Here is a 14213-nt window from a genome sequence, read left to right as displayed (position 1 = left end):
CATGTACTTTGGTTGCGGGCACATTCCCAGTAGGAGGTGTGCAGAAGGCAGCTGATCGATGTTTCTCTCTCATCGATGTTTCTAACTCTCTATCCCTCTCCTTTCCTCTCTGTAAAAAATCAATAAAATATATATTTTAAAAAATAAAAATTGACATTGTGTCTGAATTCTGAGGAGCTATATGTCATCTACAAATATTCTCCCTCTTTTTAGTCTAAATTTCTCTGAAGTCAGCTACTATTCATTATTATTTATAATATGAGACCGTGACTTTTTACTTGTTTCATTTATGAAATCATTCTCTCCCTTCTCCTATTGGGTTTTAAGGCAGGGGGAATATAGAAAAAAAATGCTTTTATTCCATCCTATTTAACTATGACTCATAACTTACCTTACGAATTTAAGTACTTTTAAAATCTAACATCAATAGTACAGACTTACCAATATGGAAGACTAGTGGACCAACATTCAGGTTCCTTTCGGTGCCATCTCGGTCTGCATTCTTTCCGCTTACTCACCCCAGCATGGTACCTGCTCCCTTCTGTGTCCATCTCTTTACAGGCCAGTCTCTCTTCTGTCCTGTGTCAGCCCTGACACCTGACATCCTATCTGAAGCTTCCCATTCTTCTTTGAGGCTGGTGATCTCAAAAGCATGCTTTAACCAGAGTGGGTAAATTATAGTTAGAATCAAGCTTTATGTTCCTTGATAGGTTTTTAATATCAGGGAATGGAGAATTATTGTATGCTGCCTTTGAGTAGGAGCTAAATATTATCATTCATCATCAGGAAGCATCTGAAAACTGCCATTGGAGCTCCCGCGTCTGTGCGTCCTTGGATTGTATTGAGGTGCTTTTTCTGTTGTGTATAATTTGGTGCCAATGTGGCAGCCCCCTGAAGATGGAGCCGTAACTTTTACAAAGGAGAAGTCCTTTTTTCAAGAATATACACAGCTTAAAGATTTAAAGTGACAGCAACATTTTTGAGGAAATATTTTATTTAAAGGATGAAAAAAATAGTGCATATTGTATAAGCGAAATTTAACCTTTATATCTGATTGCATCCTTCTTTTCCCAATCCACCAAAGCAGTACCCCTAGTTGAAAATGCCAATACAAAAAATGAAGTCAGATTGCCATGCCCTTTACTCCCCTGCTTAAATTGTCAATTAGTAAAACAAATTGTATATTTTATATAAAGATATAGTAGTTTGAGATATATACAAATAGTGGGCTCTTTGATAGCTTGACTTTCTCTAACCTTTCTTGTCTGGGATATTGTGTGTTTGGCCCATCTGTAAATGTTATATGGACCCATTTCTTAAAGATGTTTAACTTTAATTGTGAATCGTTTTACTCATGAGTTCTAACTCCATATCCGCAACCTAGCTACCCCTCTGACTGCTGTTCGGGCGGTATGCCTCGCTGCTTGGTGGCTCTCTCCACTTTGGCATTCCACAGGAACATCACATCGAAGGTGCCTGTCATTGTGCTCTTTGCTGTTCTTCCTGAATTCTGGGTTGAAGTTGGTGACACCACCGTTCATGCATTTGCTAGGTAAAAGCCCCAGTGTCAGTTCTTATATTTTTTCAAATCAGTTTTCTAGATCAGAAGTTCTCATCTTTACCTTTTTCGTTATAATAGTATAGAAGTGGTAGCAGTAATAAAATGTTTGTCTTGTGTACTTGCTGTGTGCTAGGCACTGTTCTAAAAGTCTTATACATTTATTAAACATTTTAATCCCTCAGTAGCACTGTGAGGTAAACACAATCATCATCTTGCAGACGAGGCAGCTGGCACACACACACAGGATTCGTGACTTGTACAAAGTCTGTGTTAGTAAATGTTGCATCTGGGATGTGAATGGAAATGTATAGAAATGGATAAGGAACACCAGAGCATTGTTTTCCCATTGCAATTACAGGCACACTAGCTGTTTCCCACCCATTTCTCACCCAAGTGTATGAGCATGTTGACATTAAAGAGTTAGTCCTGGACCTGGCCTGATTTATAAAAGACATTTTATAAATCATTCAGCTATCATTGGGAACAAATTGCTTGGGAAGCAGCTCGAGGCCACGTATGAGTGTGCCTGTGTAGCAAAGACTGCCCCTCTGTACAGGATGACTGAAGTTTTCTATCAGAAAACAGCGTCTGACTCGCTGATGGTCAGGCTTTACCCCTTTCCTGGTTTCATAGCATGTGTAAGGCCCATGCTCCTTAGTGTGGCTGATGAGGCTGCTGATGATCTAGCCCCTGCCTGCCAACCTGGGCTCATCTCCCATGCTTCCCAGTTCTCACTGTCATTTGCTTTTTGCCTGTAGAATTGTCTCCCTCTTTCTGGAGATGCCACTAAGACTGGGGTTAAGTATCACCTCTCCTAGACAGCCATTCCTGCAGCCATCTCCATTCTGGATCCAGTGCCTATTATGTTCTGATTATTTGTGCCATTTATCCACTTGAACCACTCAGCCATGAGCACCTTAGGGACAGTTTCTTCTTGGTCTTTGCGACACAAACTGTACTAAACAAATGTTTATGAATGAATGAGTACCTTGATTAATTAGAACCAAATATGTAGGGCAGACTTTCTGCTTCTCCAGTTACTCAGCTCTTAAGAAAATAAAAGAGCTGGTGTGGCTCAGTTGGAGCATTGTCCTGTATACCAAAGGGTTGTGGGTTCCGTTTCTGGTCAGGGCACATACCTAGGGTCCAGGTTCAGTCTCCTGTCGGGGCACTTATAGAAGGCAATCAATCGATGTTATCTTTCACATCAATTTTCTCTCTTTCCCCCTCCATCTCCCTTCCCTTCTTTCTAAAATCAATAAGCACGTCCTCGGGTGAGGATTTAAAAAAAAGAAAAGAAAAATAGTAGCTGTTTTTAAAGAGGTGATTAAGCTAAAATCAGGCCCTTAGGGTGGGTCCTGATTTAGTTTGCCTGGTGTCCTTATAAAAAGAGCAAATTTGGACATACCGAGAGACACCAGGGCTGCGCTCCCACAGGGAAAAGCATGAGAAGACACAGTGAGAAGGCAGCCATCCACCAGACCATGAAGAGAGACTGAGGAGAAACCAGATCTGCTGGTACCTTGATCTTAGACTTCTAGCCTCTAGAACTATGAGATAATACTGGTAAATTTCTGTTGTTTAAGCCAGCGGTCGCCAACTGGTGGTCCGTGGACCACTGGTGGTCCATGAGGTCTGCAAGGTTGGTGACCACTGGTTTAAGCCAACTAGTCTGTGACTTTTAAAAAAAATTATTTTTATTGTTGAGAGTATTATAGATGTCTCCCATATTTTCCCTCTTTGCCCCCCTCTACCTGGCTCCTGCCCCATTGCAGGCCTATGGTAGTCCTAGCAAACTAATACAGTGGCATAGAAACAACTTCTAAAAACCAATGTGATATTTGGATATGTATGTACGTGTGTGTGTGTGCACACGTACAGGCATGAAAGAGAGTTGCAGTCCTTGAAATAATTTATTTTCTATCTTGTAGAATTACTACTAGTATGAGAAACTCCTCCAGTATGTGAGAAAATGTTTAGCAAGAATAGAAGTAAAGATAATTTTCTGCTTACCCTGTATTATCTATAAAATTAATAGGACTTTTTAATTATACAAATTGTTTTCTATTATAAAATAGTCAAAGATGATCTATGTAATTTGATCACTATCTGTAGTGATTTAATGATTTTCTGCATTTCTATTTGAAACTTTATTTGGTATTTCTATTTGTAGATATCTTCCTAAAATACATGTTTATTTGCTATTCAGGATATTTTATATGCTGCATTATATGCTTTATATTATAGTAGGATTGTGCACTATTGAGCCAGGTGTCCTGACCCCAGCACACATCAAAGTTTATTTGCCATTATCAGTCTTATTTATTTATGTATTTATTTATTTATAAGGGAAGAAAAGGGAGTCAAAATGGGTTAGAGTTGGGAGGAGGGAAGAGAATGAGCAGTCAGATGGGTCCTTTCTGACAGTTGACCATGTCCTGTAGAAAGGAACATGCCTTAGTGTGAATCTCAGCTCTATTATTTCGTAGCTCTGTGGCCTTTGGAATTCTCTCTGAACCTCATTTTCCTTAACTGTGAGGAACCCCCCTCAGTTTGCAGATTTCTTTGCAGCCTGAAATTATATGCATACAGTAAAGCATCTATCTAGTCTGGTCTCTGGTACATAAATGTAAAAAAAGAATTTTTGCCATTTTTGAATTATTAGATTATCACTTACGCCAAAAAAAAAAAAAAGTGTATCTTTTCTATCCTTGGATGAAGTGGAATTGCACTTATAAACAAACACTAATAGTCATCTAGTTTGAGTCACCTTAGAGTGCTGTGACAGTGCTTTCAGCCTCGTTTCTGTGTCCTTCCACGCCCAGTTCACTCATCTCTGTTGTGTCATAACTGTCAGTTGAGACGGCAAAGGGGGCATTTCAGAATCTGTGGTAGGGGCTGGGTAAGGGTAGATAAACTAGTGTACAGTTGTTTTTAAAACCCTTTCCCTTGGGATCATGTGAAAGACACCTTTAGAGGGATCGAATTTCATCCCAGTCAAGAAGTACATCCCTATTGTGTGCAAGATACCAGGGAAAAAGGATGAGTAAGAGAAAATGCCTACCCTGCTTACTACACTGAAGCTCGGTTGTTGGTAGAGGACAGACACAGCAGTCAGTGCTGCCCCGGGGAGCATGGAGAACACCAGAGAAGGGCATTTGAAGTAGTGCCAAGCACAGAACATGACCGTCGTGGCCTCTGTGTCCATGGAGCTTATGGTGAAGTTATAGAAACAAACCAAAGAAAAAATAAATTGAACAAAATAATTATAAAATGTAATAAGTACTACAAAATAAACCCGTGCTGTGATATTCCAAGTTGTGAGGGATCAGGTTTCAGTGGGGAAGTCGAGGCAGGCTTCTCTGAAGAGGTGACATAGAATGAAGTTATCTTGTGTGAGGAACTGCAGGGGAGTGGGCATTTGGGTAAGTTCAGAAGCAAGAAAGGCCCTCGTGAGTTTGGGTCATCACAGGTAAGTCACACATTGTCTGGGAAAGTGAGTTTGGTTGTCCTGTGCTTAATAGTTTATGAAGTATAATTGTTTAAGTATTGAAGTCATGGCTCTGACCACTGTGAAGAACCTAGTTTGTTTATTGTAGACTTCATTTATTGTTTTACATTTACATCATTGACTAGGGGACCTGGCTCTTGATGAAGCCATATAGGACACCATTCTATTAGCAATAATCGCACCTCGGATAAACCTCATTGGCTACGATACTGCCACTGCGCAAAGCTAGGACACCATTCTATATAATAAAAGGCTAATATGCAAATTGTCTCCTTGGGAGTTTGACCGAACCAGGAGTTTGACTGCTCGCTATGACGTGCGCTGACCACCAGGGGGCAGTGTGGAATGAAGGAAGACCCCAACTGGCAGCTGGCAGTGGAGGGAAGGAAGGCCCCGGTTGGCAGCCAGAAGGCCCCGATTGGCCCTGATGGCCAGCCAGGCCTAGGGACCCTACCCGTGCATGAATTTCGTGCACCAGACCTCTAGTCCTATCTAATAAAAGAGAAACATGGTAATTAGCCGTACCTCCGCTACCCTTCCCATTGGCTAATCAGGGCGATATGCAAATTAACTGCCAGCCAAGATGGCGGCTGGCAGCCAGGCAGCTTGAAGCAAACAGGGAGGCTTGCTTGCTTCAGTGAAGGAGGACTCCAACGTTCCCCGCCTGCACTGCTGGCCTCTCAGCTGCAACTCTGAGAAACATTGTAACAAATATAGAAGCTAAACAAAACCCCAGAAACCTGTTTTCAGTCAGCCGGGATCTCAGAGCTGGAGTCGCAACAAAGTTTCAAATACAGAAGGTAAACAAAGGCCAGATCCCTGCTTTCAGCAGCAGAGGTCTCATAATTGGAGCCGAGCCTCAGAGCTAAAGCTGGCCCAGAATAAAAAAAGAGAAGAAAAAAAGGAGCGGTTGGGAGCTTCAGTCACCCGCCAGCCTGAAAACAGCCCTCAGCCCCTCACCCAGACTGGCCAGGCACCCCAGTGGGGACCCCCACCCTGAAGGGTATGTGACCAGCTGGAAACAGCCATCATCCCCTCACCCAGGCTGGCCAGGCACCCCAGTAGGGACCCCCACCCTGAAGGAGATGTGACCAGATGCAAACAGCCATCATCCCCTCACCCAGGCTGGCTAGGCACCCCAGTGGGGACCCCCACCCTGATCCAGGATACCCTTCAGGGCAAACCAGCTGTCCCCCACCCATGCACCAGGCCTCTATCGTATATAGTAAAAGGGTAATATGCCTCCCAGCACCGGGATCAGCGGAGCCATGAGGCCTCCCAGCACCGGTATCAGCGTGACAGGGAGCAGCGCCCCAACCCCCTGATTGGCCCTGCTCTGTGTGTGACAGGGTGCAGCGCTCCAACCCCCCCCCCCCCCCCCCCACGGGCCCTGCTCTGTGTGTGACGGGGCAGCGCCCTAACCCCCTTATCGGCCCTGCTCTGTGTGTGACAGGGTACGGTGCCCCAACTCCCCTATCGGCCCTACTCTGTGAGTGACGGGGGAGCTTCTCAACCCCCTGATTGGCCCTGCTCTGTGAGTGACAGGGGACAGCGCCCCAACTCCCCGATGGGCCCTGCTCTGTGTGTGACAGGAGGTGGCGCCGCAACCTCCTGATTGGCCCTGCTGCTCTGTGTGTGACAGGGTACGGAGCCCCAACCCCCTGATGGGCCCTGCTCTGTGCGTGACAGGGGGTGGCGCTGCAACCTCCCCATCGACCCTGCCTTGAGTGTGACAAGGGGCGGTGCCCCAACCCCCCAATCGGTCCTACCCTGAGTGTGACTGAGGGTGGCATCGCAACCTCCCAATCCGCCCTGCTCTGTGATGACAGGGTGCGGCGCCCCAACTCCCCAATCGACCCTGCTCTGAGCCCAACCAGGGGCTGCACCTAGGGATTGGGCGTGCCCTCTGCCACCCGGGAGCAAGCCTAAGCCAGCAGGTCGTTATCTCCCGAGGGGTCCCAGACTGCGAGAGGGCACAGGACGGGCTGAGGGACCTCCCCCCACCCCCCCCCCCCCCCAGTGCACAAATTTTTGTGCACCGGGCCTCTAGTTTGTTTATATTTGTTGATGTCCAATTACTACCCCCAAATTTTCTCTTGTGAACATCTCTCTAGTTCTCCAGATTATGAAGATTAAATAAAGTGACGTATATAAATAATTTATTTATGAAAGATTGTTATTTTGTAAATTATAATTGAAAATTCATTGAACACTCATAAACTATGGTAACAGTGTTTATGATAATAAGGAATATCATGATAGTCTGAAATTTGGGGACTGACAACACTTAAACCAGTAGCAATGAGAAGAGTTGTTTAGAAGTGCCAGTGCCTGGAGCCACACCAAAGCTTGGCTAATTTGAGCTCTATTTTTTTTTTAAGTAAATAAATTGAGCTTCTGAAACAACTTTACACATTGAAGACGATTTTGTATTTGTTGATTGTTTTTCCCTTGCCTTGAGTAGAATAGCATAGTACTTTCCTTTTTTGTTGTGTGTTAACTGTGACAGTATTTCATATTTTTAACCCAAGCTAGTTGGCTTTCCAAAAATACTGGGAACAAATTCATGATGTAATCCTCCTCACCCGAATCCCAGAGCGTGGTAAAGCTCCATTTTCTCTCTGTTATTTATAGGTAATGCTGTTTCATATGTGAGGACTGATGAATTGTCTAAGTAGATCCTAGCGAAGCGGGGTTGACTTGTTTCTCTGAGCAACATAGTTATTTTGCTTTGATTTTTCTTAAGCCTTATTAATGTTTTTAAACATATTAATTTATGTCTTTGGCCTGTTTCTTAACTCTGGATTAGCACTAGAGAATAAGATACTATTGTCTATATTAGTTTGAGGTACTTACTGGCCTTTTATCACTTATACCAAAAAAAGTACATAGTCTTCTATAAAAGTAGGAACATCAAATTTTTTTCTACATTTTCCCCACTACATTTTTTCTGCTATAATATGTAGTGTTTGCTTTATTGTATTTCTGCAGTAGGGTGTGTGGATGTGGGTGTGTATGTGTGTATTTACACACATGAAAATACTACTTTCAGATAAAAAAAATTTTTCTTTCCATTGTCTCTTCTCAGGTCTTATTGTTAAACTTGAAAATAAGTGAAAATAAGTTTTATCAAAATAATTAAAATAGCTTGCTAATACATAACCTAAAAAACATTTGGCACTTTATTAATGTGAATAATTTTGAATTTACTGGAAATTAAGTTAACAATTTTTGCAGTTTTTTCATGGAGACTTAGCATTTGTGTCACTCAGAATTCTTAATTATCTTACTACATATTTTATGTGACATAATATCTGCACTCTTACCATCTACAGCCTCTTCAGAGAGCATAGCACATGGCACCAAAGTAATAAAAATATAAGCTCTAGAGTGGGAAGCAAAGCCGAAACAAGCCATTTTTACATATAACTTAAGTTTAGGTTCTGTGTAGTAGGTTGATCCCTTACTTAACCTTTAATAAAATTGGATTCAAGGGTATTTATATATAAATAAAAAATAAAGTTAATTTTGTTTCATACTTCCATGTGAGCAAGTGCCTAGTAATGCATTACAATGACATTTAAACTTCAGTATTACTCCTGTTGGTTGAAAAAATGGCATACTTTTGTAGAAGGATAGGCATTAAAAAGGTAAGTTGTCATTTGGGAAGGTTATTAAGATGATTATTAAGTTTATGTGCTCATATTCACACTGATTGAATCAGTCTGCATTTATCTGACATTTTATTTCCTATGAAGTTAGCTAAGAAGTTGTTTCCTTTTTTTACATAATTTGGAAGTTAAAATTAGATAAAAATCTGGATATGTTGAACACTTTATCCCCTCTACCCCCACAATGGAGAAAGTTTTTGAAGAAAAAGAACCCAAATAAGAGGTTAAAACAGAGTAAGCGTCTTCCGTATCAATTAAACATGGAACAGGCTTACCTGATACTTTCAGGACAACCACGGCTCCTCCCTTTGATGTTGATGTTTCTTCTGGGAGCCTCTGAGGACCCTGGGCCTCTTCAGCCCTCCGGCACCATTTGTGGAGAGGGGCCCTCGCCCTCCTCCCTCCTCCTTGGGGATGGAACAGTTCCTCTTTCGGTGCCCTTTTCCTTGCACAGGGGACAAGGTGTCTTATGCACTTTGGGTGGCCCTTTTCAGGACACTCTTGGCTCCAGTGGTCTGGGCTCCCACAGGAGCAACATGCGCCCTTTCCTAACAACTTCTGGGGAGAGAGGCCTGTGGGTAGTCCCTGAGGTGACCCTTCCGCTCCGCTCATAAAGCAGCTGCCAAAAGATTGGCTCGCTTCTTTGTCTTCAGCCTTATCTTAACTGTGGAAGACCGAGAAAGCCACAGCTATTAATTCCTTTATTGAGGTCTGGGGGCCTAGTGCCAGTCTCTGGAGTTTCCTCCAGACTTCGGAGGTAGGTTGATTAACAAAGTGCATGGCTAGCACTATTTCCACTCCAGGCGAATCCAGATCTGTGCCACTATATTTGTGAATGGCCTCTGTTAGACGATTGAGAAAGAGAGGGGTTTTCATCTGGGAGCTGAGTAATTGCTCTTACTTTGCCATAATTGACAGCCTCGATACTTCTTTTCATGCCTCCTAAAAGGCAGAAAATCATATGGTCTCTACAAGCCAGTTCTCGTTGCCCGGGTTGATTAGGGTCAATCTAGGATGTGGCAGTCATTTCTACAAGAAACCTGTTTGGCTGAGCTCAATGTGAAGAAGCTGCATATTCCTGGGTGGCCTCCCAACATGGAGTCTTTCCTCAGGTTGGCAGCATTGGGAGTTGAAAGACCATGAAGTCCTTCCAGGTTATATCATAAGTCAGAGTTATCACCTGAAACTCCCCTATAAATCTCACACGTTCTGAGAACCTACCTAGCGTGCCTTGCAGTCTCTTAAATCTGACAGAGAGAAGGGAATATGAATTCAGGTGATCCCATCCGGCCCTCCTGACCTCCTGTAGGGCGCAGAGAAGGTTTGATTCCAGACCTCCAGTAGAGGAATCTGGACAATGTGAGGGCCTGGGGGTGGGGGTGGCATGTAGGCCATTGTGGAGACAAATTTACCCATTGTCTTCAAGGTGAGAGAATTTCCTTCCCTGCAAAAAGAGGGAGGTGTTTGGGGACACGGGTGTCCCCAGTTTTCCCTAGCTCCCTGGTGGTATCGCCAGGGCCTAAGATGATGCACAACCCCCCACTGCCAGTCTCAGTGCCTGGAGACCTGAGTCTCGCCCTTCCCACACAAAGGGCGGAGACCTTCTCTGAGAGCGTGGCAAGCTTTATGCCCCACAATAATGCCGGAAGTACCTGGTGCAGACCTTGGGAACAGGCATCCTTGAGATTCCCAGATCTCCAAAGATCCCATTTTCCCTGTTCTAAGATTGCCCTCAGTAGGGAGAGACTGGCCAGGGCCACGAGGGCTTCTGGCGCGTCGTGAGGCCTCCTCCTGAATCTGGATAAACATCTCAGTGTCCCATATCTTACAAGATGTCCCTTGTTCTGTCCCCTCCCCGAGGTGCTCAGAAACTGAGACCCCATGGTGTGATAGGAGGTGTTGTATTAAACGTGCCATAAGAGCAAAGTCTGGCTGGGAGGCTTTGCTAGCTGGGATGAAGAGATGTCTTAGCTTAAAGCAATTGTGCCAGGTTGCCAGATTGGTGCTGGGAGAGGATGGAAATAAGCAAGACACATGGATCAGTAAGGGCCCTACCAAAACTGCTTGACCTAAACCCTTGGAAGGGTGCAAGTGCAGCAGGTGCCTGGGCCCTGGGGAAGCCATGGTTGGCCCAAGCTCCTGGCAGGAGGTGGTGACAGCTGGCCCAAGTCCCAGGGAGGGGGCTCCATGCTGTGCCCAGTGGCCTGTGCAGAGATGAAGCCTTGGGAAGGGGGGTAGTTCTGGGTCCTAGCTGGAGCAGGCAGACTGGGAAAAGGAGTGCATCTCTGCATCTCCAGCCACTGGAGGGAACTGCTGGGAGGGGCATATACAACAAAAAGGATATAAACTGCAACTCTGTCATGACCACCTGCAAAAATCAGGAATGTGGGATCCCCACATAAGGGGTAAAATGGAACTAAAATACCAGTCAGCCAGGGCAGCAGAGGCGAAGCAAGGAGAGTGAGATGACATTAGGAAGAAATTGGTTAGAACACCCCAGTGTCTTCAAGTAATTCTATCAGGGGATTGCCTCAGGGCTTGGGCTCTGAGTTTTGCTTGTGAACTTTGTGTTCCTTGGTGAACAGTGAATGAGTTTGTCTTGATCCTGGCAGGCAGCCTTATGCATCTGGCTTATCTCCTTACCAGGTTATCCTCTCACAAAGAGACTTCTTTATTTGGTGGCAGGCGCCCTAAGGGCATTTAAATGCCTGACCGTGCCCATCATCAGTTTGTGGCTTGAAATTACCTAAGGCTAAATGTGGAAAAAGGAGACAGAGAGGGAGGGGGAAATGGAGGTGGGGACAGGGATACAGGGGATGAGCCTCCAGCTCCATGAGGAACAAGGCCCCAGATCTTACCACAGGCAGCTGCTTCTCCCTCCTGGCTGGCGTGCCAGTCCGTTGCTGGTGAATGTGATAGGTTCTTTTGTAGTGACTTGAGAAAAGAATTCCAAAACTACTTGGATAACTTTAGATGTAATGGTAAGATTTTATTGTGAATTAAGGGGAATTAATACACCCTCTGGGACCTAGAGGGTGGGCAGGCTCTAAAAGCACTGCCCGGAGGCTCCTGTTAATCCTCCATTTATCTTCTTGTAAAGGTAAAGGATAAAGAACCATTTAAATTATCCAACCCGAATTCCTAACCTTTCCCTGCCTGGATTGGGCCCTCTTCCCATTGATTTCTTTTGGCCTTTCATGTCCTCTATCCAATCTGATTATCTTTCCAATTGTTCCTGGCTAGGCCCTGCCCCTCCAAAAGTTCCTGTCCAAAAGTTCCATTTTTCATTGAGTCTCTATTGCCCAGGAGCCCCGCAGAGGAATTTCCTCCACTCCCTGGGCACCTGGCAGACCACCCCTGGGAGACCAGCAGTCCCCTGGAGTGTGTGAACACATCTGTTTACCGGGAAACTAGATGGAATTCTGCTCTGTTACCAGTTTATTAAAATTACTTAGTTCCCTTTTGCTTTGTTCCTTATATTAATAACTAGAGGCCCATTGCATGAAGATTCACGCAATAGGCCTTCCTTCCCCTGGCTGCCAGCACCGGTTTTCCTCCGGCACCTGGGACCCAGGCCTTTGGTCCGGCCGCAGCGGAGAAGCCAAGCCTCTTCAGTCTTCAGTCTTCAGTCGTCTTCAGTCTTCGCTCAGGCTGGAGTCTTCAGTCTTGGCTCTGTGCCTGCATATGCAAATTAACCCGCCATCTTTGTTGAGTTAATTTGCATATTCACCCCGATTGGCTGGTGGATGTAGCGGAGTGATGACCAATTTACATATTTCTCTTTTATTAGTGTAGACTAGCTATCTTCCTTATATCAATAACTAGCTACCTTTGCTTACAATACCTGTGTCTGTGCATGTGGAATCTCAAAGTGTATATTTGGGTGAAAATGGAGGAGTCTAAGGTCTGCTTGGTTAGACACCTCTTCATGTGGTGCTGATATCATGGTGTGATGGGAGCTGACAGAAGATGGGTGTGAGGTGGGGCATAATTCCCTTACCTCCCATTTCTAGAGTTCCCCAAAAGCAGCATTTGAAAACTGTCAGAGACGTGTGAGACCTTTCAGAAGTGCTTATAATTAGCCACGCACGGACAGTTTGAAACAGGAATCATGGCTGTTTCTTTGCAATAGTGTAGAGGTTCCCATTTTTAAAAATAAACCACTCCTGCCCCCAACATTCACATCCTGGCCCTGGCACTGCCCTTAACCTGCCCCTGATAGCTTGTCTGTAGTGCCCTACCCAGCCAGACTCAAACCTATCCTGCTTTTTCCTGTGATCAAAATTCCCCCTGGGTAATTTCAGTTCTCATAATCATGTAGTGATTTTCCTAAACAGTTCTGACTAAATGAAGTTTTATTCTTTTAAAAATAATGATTTGTTGAATGTATAATTGCATGAGATTCTATTCTTTTAAAAAACTGTATAAAAAGTAATTTATATATTTTTAATTTAATTAGTTTTAATTTAAACAAAATAATTCCTAGACTGGGTGGTGTTTTGACTTGAATAGGAAAGTGCATGTCTATATTACTGCAGCCTGTTAAAAATATTCACAGTCATGATAATGAAAGTATTATCACCCTAACTTGCTTTTCTGCCAGGGTATTTTAATTTAAAAAGAAAATTCCTGGAGGCAACTGAGGCTTTGGGCTCTAAGAAAATGGTTCTGATGGTAGAATTCTGGGCTCTGTTGAGTGATGGGGGAGGGGAGAAATGCTTTAATAGTACTCTTTAAACCATGACATATTATTGACTATTTCAACACTATCTCAATACCTTTTCACACTCGAGGAAATGTGTGTCATGTACCCGAAAGACCCAGGGCTTTGGATGAGCCACATAAATTGTCCTTTGAATCCCACTACTTATGTGACCTTGTGTGTGGGTTTTAACCTCCCTGAATGTTAGTTGTTGTTTTTTCTTTTTTTAAATGAGATGTTAATAATCCTTCCCGGGAAAGATTGTTGTGGCTTCTTGGAATAATGTAAAGCCCCTGACAGCTCCTAAATGACATCTGTACTTAATACATGTTCTACAAATAATAGTAATTATGATGATGATGATGATGGTAATAGTAAGTATTCATTGGTTTGTGGGTTTATTCTTCATATCTTTAATAGAATTGCTAGGAATATTGAAAAATTCAGATATTTTTGGCCTTGAGTTTGTAAAAATATGCAACATCTGTAAAGCAGAATAGAACAAGGTATTCCTGTATATGTTGAACTTAAACAGCTATGGTGAAGGCTGGTTGGATCCTAGAAGAAGTGATATTCTTTGAACATACGTTTATGTTGCATTCATCAGTGACTTCTCCTTCAGGTCTTCAGTTTAATGGGTGACTGATATTTTCTTGGTGCTGATATTTCCAGCATCCCAGGTGGTCAGAAAGATGTCCTGAACTCAGTCCCTGTGAACTGGGAACTTGAGTGGAGTGGGGGTTAGAGTGAGGAAGTATACTCTGGGGA

General features: G+C 43.8%; 1 protein-coding gene and 1 pseudogene across 1 annotated transcript in view; one reads left to right on the top strand and one right to left on the bottom strand.

Moving 5' to 3' along the window:
- Nucleotides 1–14213, top strand: part of RSU1 (Ras suppressor protein 1) — a 198195-nt gene that overhangs the window by 82767 nt on the left and 101215 nt on the right. The gene's annotated exons all lie outside the window — the stretch shown is intronic.
- LOC138999572 (U4 spliceosomal RNA) lies at nucleotides 5233–5299 on the bottom strand (annotated as a pseudogene).

The sequence above is a fragment of the Myotis yumanensis genome, unplaced genomic scaffold (assembly GCF_028538775.1).
Source record: "Myotis yumanensis isolate MYYU_CA2020_CCGP unplaced genomic scaffold, mMyoYum1.0.hap1 SCAF_1, whole genome shotgun sequence".
In the NCBI taxonomy this organism is placed as follows: Eukaryota; Metazoa; Chordata; class Mammalia; order Chiroptera; family Vespertilionidae; genus Myotis; species Myotis yumanensis.
The sequence above is the reverse complement of the archived record's forward strand: the minus strand, read 5'-3'. Positions and strand labels throughout refer to the sequence as shown.